Genomic DNA, 11,654 nt, shown 5'->3' with positions numbered 1-11,654 from the left:
GCAGTTCATTCTCTCTCTACCTCTAACTATACTCTATCAAATTCCTAGAGTGGTGATATAAAAATTATACAGTTTATCTATGTATTACTTTGATTTTATCTATTGCCCAAAGGATTTGAAGTGATTTGTAATAAAGACTAAAATACCAGAAAACCATTAAACGAGAGCAAAAGAATAAGAACAAGCAATATGTGGATTACAGCTGTGTCATAAAAACTTAGGCTAAGCAAAACTACTGCAGTAGATCCCAAAACATAGTACTGAGCTCCCTGGAAGCTGAGGTAAGAAATATAATGACAGGAAGTCTTCACTACCTATTAAATTAAATATACCAACTTAAAAGGATTTTCCTACAATCAAATTCTAAAATGAATTTATCTGCCATGGAGATATTCAACTGATATGATGAATTTAAATACCTTCAATTTTATTTGAGATATAGCAACATTTTTATACAGAAAGTTCTCAGTATATCCTTGATAAGTACCAAGGGGAGGATGTTAAGTCATGGATTTGTTAAGGTTTTTCTCAAAATTAGCTTAAAGAACCTTATCATAGGAGTGTTCTTTGTTAGTTTTTGACTTGGCATGAGGATAAAACTTAGGCTAGAGGGGAATTTAAGCTAGAGGAATACCACTTAAGGTATGCTTCTTAGAAAATTCTTTTTAATTATCAGTTGTTTGCGGTGGGTAATTAACAGACAATGAATGGCAGGTAACTTGAGACCTAAAGCATAGATTGTCCATATTGTGGATAGAAGATTCATGTGCTGTATGTGTCTGATGTGCTGATGGCAAAGCTGAAGTTTTATTATGAAAACTAAGATTTATTTAAACTAAGACACTTGATTTATATTCTTGCCTAGATAGCAGGTCTTTCCATTTGTAGCCTGGGTAGGATTCAGGTGTACATGCAAAGAGTGCCAAAAATTCTCTCAGGAAACAGCTTTGGATAACTAAAATATCTCCTGGTAACTAAATTAAATAACAAAGTTGTTTAGTCTGGAAACTGGAGTACCTATAACCATGGTGACTATTTTGAAATTGGCACAATTAATTTTAGGCTTTTCTTTTTGATAGTGGTTAGTCAATGGGATTACTTGCTTTAGGATGATTGCTAAAGAGAGCAAGATTACGCCATTGCCAAAGAAAAGGATGCTTTTATTCCTGTTTGCTATGGGAGGAGAGAATGCATCCAGCTCATCTTGTATAATATATAGGTATAAGTTCCAGGGAATGGGAAGGAGTTATATAGTTGCTACTAAGAAGGAACTGGATCGCCCATTTCTGCTCTTCAAGAGTCACTTAAGGGTGCTATTGAAGTGAGACAGAGGAGGATCAGATTTACATTATTCATTTCAGTCCACAAGTCATCAGAATCAAAAGATTCAACATGTCAGCATGGTTGTTAGAACAAGAAGAAATCTGCATTATAGTTTTCTATATTGTAACACACACATAAAAAGTTTTCCTTTAGAATCAAAGTTCACTCAAGTACCTTATTCTACGACTTAGCATTTGAGAATAAAGAGTTCCTTTGCTCTACATAAAGTTATTTGCTCTCTGTGAATACGATTATCCTATAGTCAATGAATAGTCAGGCAGAACGGAGGTTCTAAGAAGAAGAACATAGTAATGAAAGACACTTCGTTGAGCTCCAGGATTTGAAAAACAAATCTAACCAATGTTGACAGCATGCAATGAACAAAGGAGTATAATCAATATAACCATCTGGACCTCAGGTTCAAATAAACAAACAAGCAAAACAACAAACAAACAAAACCCCCCCGCAACACAAAATGTCTAGGTCTTAAAATAGACTGTAAGTCAAGATTGGTTATAAGAGACACAGAAGGTCATTATATAATGATAAAGGGGTCAATTCATCAAGAGGATATAACAATTGTAAATATATTTTACATTGCAGCAACCCAACACTGCAGCACTTAAACATATTAAGCAAATACTTACAGATCTGAAGGGAGAAATAGACAACAACACAATAATAGAAGGGGACTTTAATACCCCATTTTCAACAATGGATAGATCATCCAGATAGAAAATCAATAAGGAACCATTGGACTGGCACTATACCTTAGACCAAATGGACCTAACAATCATATACAGAACATTACATTCAAGAGCAGCAGAATAAACATTTTTCTCAAGAACTCAAGAAACATTCTACAGGATAGATCATACATTAAGTCACAAAATAAGCCTTAGCAAATGTAAGACGATTGAAATCATATCAAGTATCTCTTCCAATCACAATGGATTAAAACTAGAAATCAATAACAAGAGGAAAAATGGAAAATTTACAAATGTGTGGAAATTAAACAACACACTCCTGAACAGCCAATGGGTCAAAGAAGAAACCAAAATGGAAATCAAATGACATCTTAAAAAAAAATTAAAACACAACATAAAAAATTTATGGGCTGCATCAAATGCAATTCCAAGAGGGAAGTTTATAAAGACAATTACTTACATTAAAAAAAAACCAAAGATCTCTTGGGCTTCTCTGGTGGCGCAGTGGTTAAGAATCTACCTGCCAATGCAGGGGACACAGGTTCAAGCCCTGGTCCGGGAAGATCCCACATGCCACAGAGCAACAAAGCCAGTGCATCACAACTACTGAGCCTGCTGTCTAGAGCCCATGAGCCACGACTGAGCCTGCATGCCACAACTATTGAAGCCTGTGCACCTAGAGCCTGTGCTCTGCAACAAGAGAAGCCACCTCAATGAGAAGCCTGTGCACCGCAACAAAGAGTAGCCCCCACTCGCCACAACTAGAGAAAGCACGCATGCAGTAATGATGACTCAACACAGCCAAAAATAAATAAAAATAAAATAAATTAATTAAAAAAAAAGATCTCAAATAAACAACCTAACTTTATACCTCAAAAACTAGAAAACCAAGAACAAAAACTAAGCCCAAATAAAAGATCAATGAAACTAAGAGTTGGTATTTTAAAAAGATAAACAAAATAGACAAACTTTTACTTAGACTTACCAAGAAAAAAAGGATGGTTCAACATCCACAAATTAATAAATGTGGTATACTACATTCAGAAATTAAAAGATAAAAATTATATAATTGGGGCTTCTCTGGTGGCGCAGTGGTTAAGAATTTGCCTGCCAATTCAGGAGATATGTGTTCGAGCCCTAGTCCGGGAAGATCCCACATGCTGCAGAGCAACGAAGCCTGTGCACCACAACTACTGAGCCTGCGAGCCACAACTGCTGAGCCTGTGCACCACAACTACTGAAGCCCATGTGCCTAGAGCCTGTGCTCCACAGCAAGAGAAGCCACCGAAATGAGAAGCCCATGCACTGCAACAAAGAGTAGCCCCTGCTCGCCGCAACTAGAGAAAAGCCCGTGTGCAGCAATGAAGACCCAATGCAGCCAAAAATAAAATAAATTTATTTAAAAAATCATATGATCATCTCAATTATGTAGGGAATAGATGTAGGGAAAGAAACTGACAAAATTCAGTATACTTCTATGATAAAAACTCTCAAGAAATTGGGTATAGAAAGAATGTACCTCAGCATAATAAAGACCATATATGACGAACCACAGCTAATATCACACTCAGTGGTGAAAGGTTGAAAACTTTCCTTCTAAGATTGGGAACAAGACAAGAGTGCCCACTCTCACCACTCCTATTCAACATAGTACTAGAAGTCCTAAGCAGAGCAATTAGTCAAGAAAAAGAAGTAAAAGGCATCCAAATCAGAAAGGAGGAAGTAAAATTGTCTCTGTAGATGATATGATCTTATATACAGAAATCCCTAAAGATCCACCAAAAAGCTGTTAGAACTAATAAACAAATTCAGTAAAGTTGCAGGATACAAAATCAGCATACAAAAATCAGTTGTATTTCTATATACTAACAACGAACTATCTGAAAGAGAAATACAACAATCCCATTTACAACAGCATCAAAAATAATAAAATTCGTAGGAATAAATTTAACCAAGGAGGTAAAAGATCTGTACACTGAAAACTATAAGACATTCATGAAAGAAATTGAAGACGTAAATAAGTGAAAAGATATCCCGCGCTCATGGATCAGAATTCCTGCTGTTAAAATGCCCATACTTCCCAAAGCCATCTATAGATTCAATACAATCCCTATCCAAATTCCAATGTCATTGTTCACAGAAAAAGAAAAAAAAAAAACAGTCTTAAAATTTGTATGGAACTACAAAAGACCTCCAGTGGCCAAAGCAATCCTGAGAAAGAAGAATAAAGCTGGAAGCATCACAACTCCTGATTTCAAACTTTTCTACAAAACTACAGTAATGAAAAACTTATGATACTGGCACAAAAATAGATACACAGACCAATGGAACAGAATTCAGATCCCAGAGATAAACCCATGCAGGTACAATCAAATAATATTCGACAAGGGATCCAAGAAGGCTCAATGGGGGAAAGGATAGTCTCTTTAGTAACTTGTGCAGGGAAACCTGGGTAACCACATGCAGAAGAATGAAATTGGACCCCTATCTTACATCACTCACAAAAATTAACTCAAGGGGCTTCCCTGGTGGCGCAGTGGTTGAGAGTCTGCCTACCGATGCAGGGGACACGGGTTCGTGCCCCCGTCCAGGAAGATCCCACATGCCGCGTAGCGGCTGGGCCCATGAGCCATGGTCGCTGAGCCTGCGCGTCCAGAGCCTGTGCTCCGCAACAGGAGAGGCCACAACAGTGAGAGAGGCCTGCGTACCACAAAAAAAAAAAAAAAAAAAAATTAACTCAAAATGGATTATGGACTTAAATCTAAGACTTGAAACTGTAAAACTTCTAGAAGAAAACATCGGGAAAAAGCTCTTTGACACTGGTCTTGGCAACAATTTTTTGGATATGACACCTAAAGTGCAAGCAGCAAAAACAAAAATAAACAAATGGGACCCTGTCAAACTAAAAAGCTTATGCACAGCAAAAGAAACAATCAGCAAAATAAAAACGCAACCTATGGAATGGGAGCAAATATTTGCAAACCATTTACCTGACAAGGGGTCAGTATCCAAATATATAAGAAACTCATACAAAAGAAGAAAAGAATATGATTAAAAAACAGGCAAAGGACTTGAATAGACATTTTTCCAAAGAAGACAAACAAATGGCCAGCAGGTACATTAAAAGATGCTCAACAGAACTAATCATCAGAGAAATGAAAATCAAAACCACAAGGAGATATCACCTCACACCTGTTAGAATGGCTACTGTCAAAAAGACAAGAGACAAGAAGTGTTGGCAAGGTTGTGGAGAAAAGGGAACCCTGTGTACTATTGGTGGGAATGTAAATTGATACAACCGCTATGGAAAACAGTATGGATGTTCCTCAGAAAATTAAAAATAGAGATGCCATATGATTCAGCAATTTCACTTCTGGGTATACATGGGCAGGAAATGAAATCACTATCTCAAAGATAGTGTTCATTGCTATATTATTCACAATAACCAAGCCATGGAAACAACTCAGGTGTTCATCAATGGGTGAATGGATAAAGAAAATGTGGTATATATATAGAATATATATAGAATAGAATATATATAGAATAGAATATATATATAGAATAGAGTAGAATATATTGAATAGCATATATATAGAATAGAAGGACATCCTGCCTTTTGCGAAAACATGGATGGACCTTGAAGGCATTATGCTAAATGAAATGTCAGAGAAGGACAAATACTATAAGTTCTCATTTATATGTGGAATCTTTAAAAAGCTGAATTAAAGTGGCCACTTACTAAATATGTGATCTTATCCAAGTGCTGCCCATTAGAAATAGGAGGCTGGTCACATATGCAATTTAAAATTTTCTAGTAGCCACGTTTTAAAAGTTCGAAAAAAATCAGGTAAAATTCATTTAAATAATGATATTTTATTGACTTACATCAGTATAGCCAAGATATTATCATCTCAACATATAATCACTGTTTTAAAATTATCCATGAGATATTTTACATTCTTCTTTCCATACTAAGTCATCAAGATCCAGTGTGAGTTTTACCCTATTAGCATGTTTCACTTTGAACTGGCCGCATTTCAAGGGCTCAATAGCCATGTGAAAAACAGTAGCTACCATATTGGACAGTTCAGCCCCAGCCTGTATAATTTCCTCTTTTGTAAAACAGAAATAATAACCTGCTTCTCAAGGAAGTCTTAAGCATTACATGAGATAATTTATCTAAAAATGTTCTTGAAAAAAGCAGAATGAGTGTGGTAGCCTGAATAATGGGCACCCCGAAAGATTGTCTTAATTCCTGGAAGCTGTGAATATGTAACCTTATAAAGCAAAAGGGCCTTTGAAGATGTGATTAAGTCAAGGACCTTGAGAATGGGAGATTGTCTTGTATTACATGTGTGGGCCTGATATAGTCTCAAGTGTCCTCTGTAAGAGCTCTGGAGGCAGGAGATCAGAGCGAGCAGTGGGAGATGCGCTGACAGAAGCAAGAGGGTGGAGTGATTTGAGGAAGGCGTCTTGAGCTAAGCTGTGTAGGCAGCCTCTAGAAGCTGAAAAAGGAAATAATCCTCCCCTCAGAGCCTCCTGGGCAACCAGCCCTGCCAACAACTTGACCTTAGCTCAGAGAGACTGATTTTGGACTTCTGACCTCCAGAACTGTAAGATAATAAGTTGGTGTTGTTTTAAGCCACCGAGTCTGGGGTAATTTGTTACAGCAGCAATATGAAAAAAATACAACGGGCAGTGTAAGTGAAGTGTATCGTTACCATCATGTGTTAATGTGTCATCATGTAAAATACCATTTTAGGCTTGGCCAGAATTGGAGCTTGACTGTGGGTGGTGCAGGGAGGTGGATTAGGTGCGGGTGTTGAGCCATTGCCAGATGGAGGTGTGATTCCCCACCCTCATTCTCCTCTATTTGCATTCAGAAACAAGAGGCGGTAGAGCTACTTGGAGAAAATATATTAGGCCCTATCCCCTTCCTTCTGAGTATGAAAGACATAAAGCCATGTGTGGTAGATAGTCCTCCAGCCTAGGGCTAGACTGCAGAAAATTTAGGTCCCTGAGAGAGGATACCACAAAAGAAGAGGAAATCTGGGCTGGTGGCTGGACATAGCATGAGGGGATTGGCTGTCCGAGGAGAGTGCTGGTTTGGAGCAGAACCCGTGGACTTCTCGCCCAGCCTTCCCAGCACCTGAGACCTCCATGGTGAAATGGCTTCAGACACAAAGAGCTGTGCCCCTCTGAGACCCAGGCAGTCACGTGGCTGGCTGCCTCTCCCGGCAGTCCATTGGGCCTGATGGCAGGGAACAGAGATGGAGACTCCAGGCCAGCAGGAGACTCAACAGGTCCCATTGCTGTTGGCTGGTTGGCTGGCCTCCAGGGCAAATGACTTCTCTGTCTCCTGGCTGCCATCAGCAGGCGAGCACCGAGGGGGCCTCCCAGGAGAAACTGCGGGGTTCCTGAGGTCTGCCAAGTGGGACTCGGTGGTGTGGCAATCCGGAGTTTTAACAAAAAAGGAAGCATCTTATCTTTTGTCATAAGATTGTGATACTTGGGTTAGTTTAGGGAGGTTTTCAGTTCTACGTTTGCATCAGGAGCTAAGAAATGACCATGTGTAAGTGATCTGATGGGATTAGTGTACCTAAAAAATAGAGATTATACAGTATTCATCGACAGTGGTACTTAAAATGACAACATTTCCAGGGGTGACTGTTCTTGCTTATCAAGGAAGATTCACTTGAGCAGACCACCTGTATATTTAAGAGGGGACCCCCTGTGGCATGAGGAAGGTGACGAGGCTGCTCATGGGCAATCCTTCTTAGTATAGGGGTTGTCTCTGAGAAGGGGCAGAGATGTTGACAGAGAAGCAAGTTAGCTCTAGAAGGGAAACACAGGGGAAAGGCGGGAGGGAGGACCTCAAGGATTGTAGCGTGTGCTGGTAAGCTGGCCCCTTACTGGGGGCGGTCACCACCATCTCCAACACCCTCTCCCCAGGGATTAAGCCTTTAGTGTCTATCGATAATTCGAAATATCAGGGTGAACTTCAAGAGTGAAACCCTGGACTTTCTGCCAATAAGCCTAAGGGAAAGTTTTGCTGTAGGGCAAATAATAATGGAGAAAGCAAAAGAACTGTGAACATCTTTGCACCGTCACCATGAGTTTGTGGAGCAGTTATACAACTGATACAAATAATGCTCTACTTCCCGAAGCATTCAACCCTCAGTGAGACAGTCAGTGTCACCATTTCACTCCTGGCTCAGGCACTGCATTGTCTTGTTGTCTAAAACCTCAAACAGGGTCATCTTAGGAGAAAAGGCTGGGAAATGCTCACATAACCCTTTTACTGCCATCTTTTGCAAACAGGACTCCACACAAGCATCACTGTGTTCGTCAGACATTTGCTAAATTTCTACATAAATAACCCTTACCTGAATCTCTAGCAGCTGGGAAAGGAATCAGATTTCATAGGTTCAGACTGATAAGGTGGTCAATCCAGGCAGACTTTGTTTTGAAACTAGATCCCCTTATAGGAGCTGTGAGAGTGTAAATGTGTGCTAAACGTGGCACCAAAAGCCTGTTAGACACAGCTCTGGGCTTCACAGAGGTGTGAGCAGAAAGAAATTTTCTCAGTGCACCACCATAGAGCATTTTAACACCCTCTGTCTCTGTGGATGAAATACTGTCATCCTGTTTGGTCTAAAGTCTCTCTGTGTTCTTCCTTAATATTCAGTTTTATTCAGAGAAAATGAAGCATGGTAATTTTAAGAGGGAGCTATCACTGGATGAGGTCAGGTTGGAAAAATTAACTGCTCCAGGCTGCTGGCACTCTTTATTAAGGAGACAAAGTGTGTGCAGATGAAGACAAAGACAAGCTTCAAGTCTGAGGGAATGCTTAGAGCAGGTTGGTAAAGAGACTCAAAAAATCTTTTCTGATATGAGAATGACTATTATGGAGCTGCCACAGTGCCGACCTGCAGGCGGGGTGGGGTTATAAATCTCTCTTTGCAGCAGCCCTGACTTCAGTCCAGGACTCCTGGTGCAATTAAAGAAGCTCTGAATACACCCATTTGCATGAAATGAAGTGAAAGAAGATTAAGTAACTGGAGGAAGAAGGAGAGGGAAGGAGAAGGGAATTGGTGACAAACAAGGCCTACCGGAGAGTGGCTTTCCATTTACTTCCTCTACAACTATCTTCCAACTCTTCGCTGATATTCAGCGTTAATGATTCAAAGCAGCCCCAGAGTGCAAAAATCAAGTGAGGGTGGGGCTAAGCTCTGCCACTTGGTCCCAGTCACCTAGCTCGGTGGGTGCTTTCCACCTGCAGGCGAGGGTCCTGGCTTACAGCAGAATTACTGGGCTGGTGCTATAGCCTGCTGGTGGACACAGAGGCTGGGACATTGAGCCTACCCCATCAGGGCCATTTGTAATTCAGGTGGTCAAGTCACAAGTTGCAGGGACAAAGCTGAAGATGTCAGCAATGGAACAGTCAGGAAAGACATGAGGCACGAAGAGTATGCCGTGTAGAGAATACGGCCAAGTTTGTCCTGGTGCTGGTGACAAGTGTGGGACATGGAAATAGTCCTTTGTTCAAGTGTGACATGATGCAACCCACCCCAGACCCTCTGAATTTTAACTTCCTTAAAACTCTAGATCCTATTTCTCAGTAAGAGCTAGGTGCTATATTGGGTTGGTTGATGAGCTCAGACCCATCAATTTCAATATCCCCAGATTACGGCAAAATCATTGAGAGGCTCCTTTGACTGACGGGCTATTCTTTTTCTCTCCCATCATCACAGCATGTTGACTTGCCGTAATTAACTTAATGTTAATAGCAAACTTCAGTGATGTATATCAGCCTTCAAACTCACTGAGATCTTAGGAGGAAAAAAGAAGACTAATTTTTTTTTGGCTTGCTTAAAACAATCCCCTGGGGAAATCAGAAGCTAAGGACAATTCCAGCAATGAAATTAAAAACTATTCCCTCAGTGGATTAAGTCAAATAATAGGGAACAAAAATGGCTGTAATTTAACCGCAAGGGACATTTTAGTGTCATTTCAGAGTTGACAATGCTGGGACACAATTGGCCTTCAATAAACGTTGAAAGATAAAGGGAGAAAGAGAGAGAGAGAAAGAAATTGAGAAATGAGGGATGGATGTGGGACATGGAAAAAAGGAATGATGACTCAAGTGTAGCTCTGAATTTTTAGGAAGGTAATGAAGAGAGAGACTTATATATATATAGGTATGTTGGAAAACTATCTAATTGCTCACAAAAACTTTTGACATGTCAGTAGTTACACTGACATAGACCTAAAAATCAAGGGGATCCTATAAATATTTTATTACTGTGGGAGGAGTCTCCCAATATTGCTTGCAGTTATGATACTTAGTGCCATCTGGAATGGGAGTGAGTAAGGCTTATCTTAGGTAAAGATAAAACCTACTAAGAAAAGTGTTCTCCTGAAACTCTTGGATCAAAATGAGAAAACAACAGTACCCCATATTCTCAACCTTTAAAAAAAAATACATATATATATATATATATATATATATATATATATATATATATATATATATATATATATATAGGGGGTTTTTTGTTGTTTTTTTTTTGCGGTACACGGACCTCTCACTGTTGCGGCCTCTCCTGTTGCAGAGCACAGGCTCCGGACGCGCAGGCTCAGCAGCCATGGCTCACGGGCCCACCCGCTCCGCGGCACGTGGGATCCTCCTGGACCAGGGCTCGAACCCATGTCCCCCGCATCAGCAGGCGGACTCTCAACCACTGTGCCCCCAGGGAAGCCCTATATATAGTTTTAAATTAAAAGATTCAACTGTGGAAATCAGGGCTCACTTAAGACCCTTCTTGGTGATTAAATTAAAGCTGTCTATAACACTTGAGAAACCTATCTTTCTAATTTATATATGTATATGTTAAATAATGTTGACAGGTAATTGGTCCTAGTCCATAGTATTTTAGTTTAGGGGTTAGAATTATATGCACTTTCATCACTCTGCCAGAAATTCTAAGTGAAGGGTGTGACCTCATTCCATAAATATTAATCAAAACCCAATTACATATAAAATAATGAATGATGACAATCTCAAGTTCCTCTTTTGAACTCGCCTGAGGAAGAGAAGAGTGAAAAAACTGTAAAAATAGAATATAAAGACATTGGACCAAAGGAAGGGGAAGGTGGGAAGAAGGAAATAATGGGAAAGGCCTTGAGAGGCGATGAAGATTAAAAGAAATTCTAAGAAAAGTCATTGATTAAATGGCCGGAGCACCAACCCAGAAGATGGTTGGCATGACACCATCAGAAACATATATCGCCATACCCCAGAGAGGCAAAGCTCTTGCATCTGAAGCACGAAATCTTATGTCCAAAGCCTTTACCCCCTCCAGTGCTCTTTCTTAGCCACATCTTCTACATAATACAGACTCTGCCCTCCAGAGTGTAGGGATCTGAACATTCAAACTCGGCAGTGAGTGAATACCAGGGCTCATTCAACCCAACCTGCTTCCACAAACCCATGAGGTTCAGACAGGGGCTTCTGGTTTTCTTTCCCAGCAACACCTTTCTCTTGCCAGTTCTGGCGTATATATCCTTAGAAGCAATCTCTCCCTCCTTTTAGTCTACACTAACCAAGACTCCTTCTCTTGC

This window comes from Phocoena phocoena, chromosome 9 (genome assembly GCF_963924675.1).
Source record: "Phocoena phocoena chromosome 9, mPhoPho1.1, whole genome shotgun sequence".
NCBI classification, from domain to species: domain Eukaryota; kingdom Metazoa; phylum Chordata; class Mammalia; order Artiodactyla; family Phocoenidae; genus Phocoena; species Phocoena phocoena.
This window is presented reverse-complemented; position numbering follows the sequence as displayed.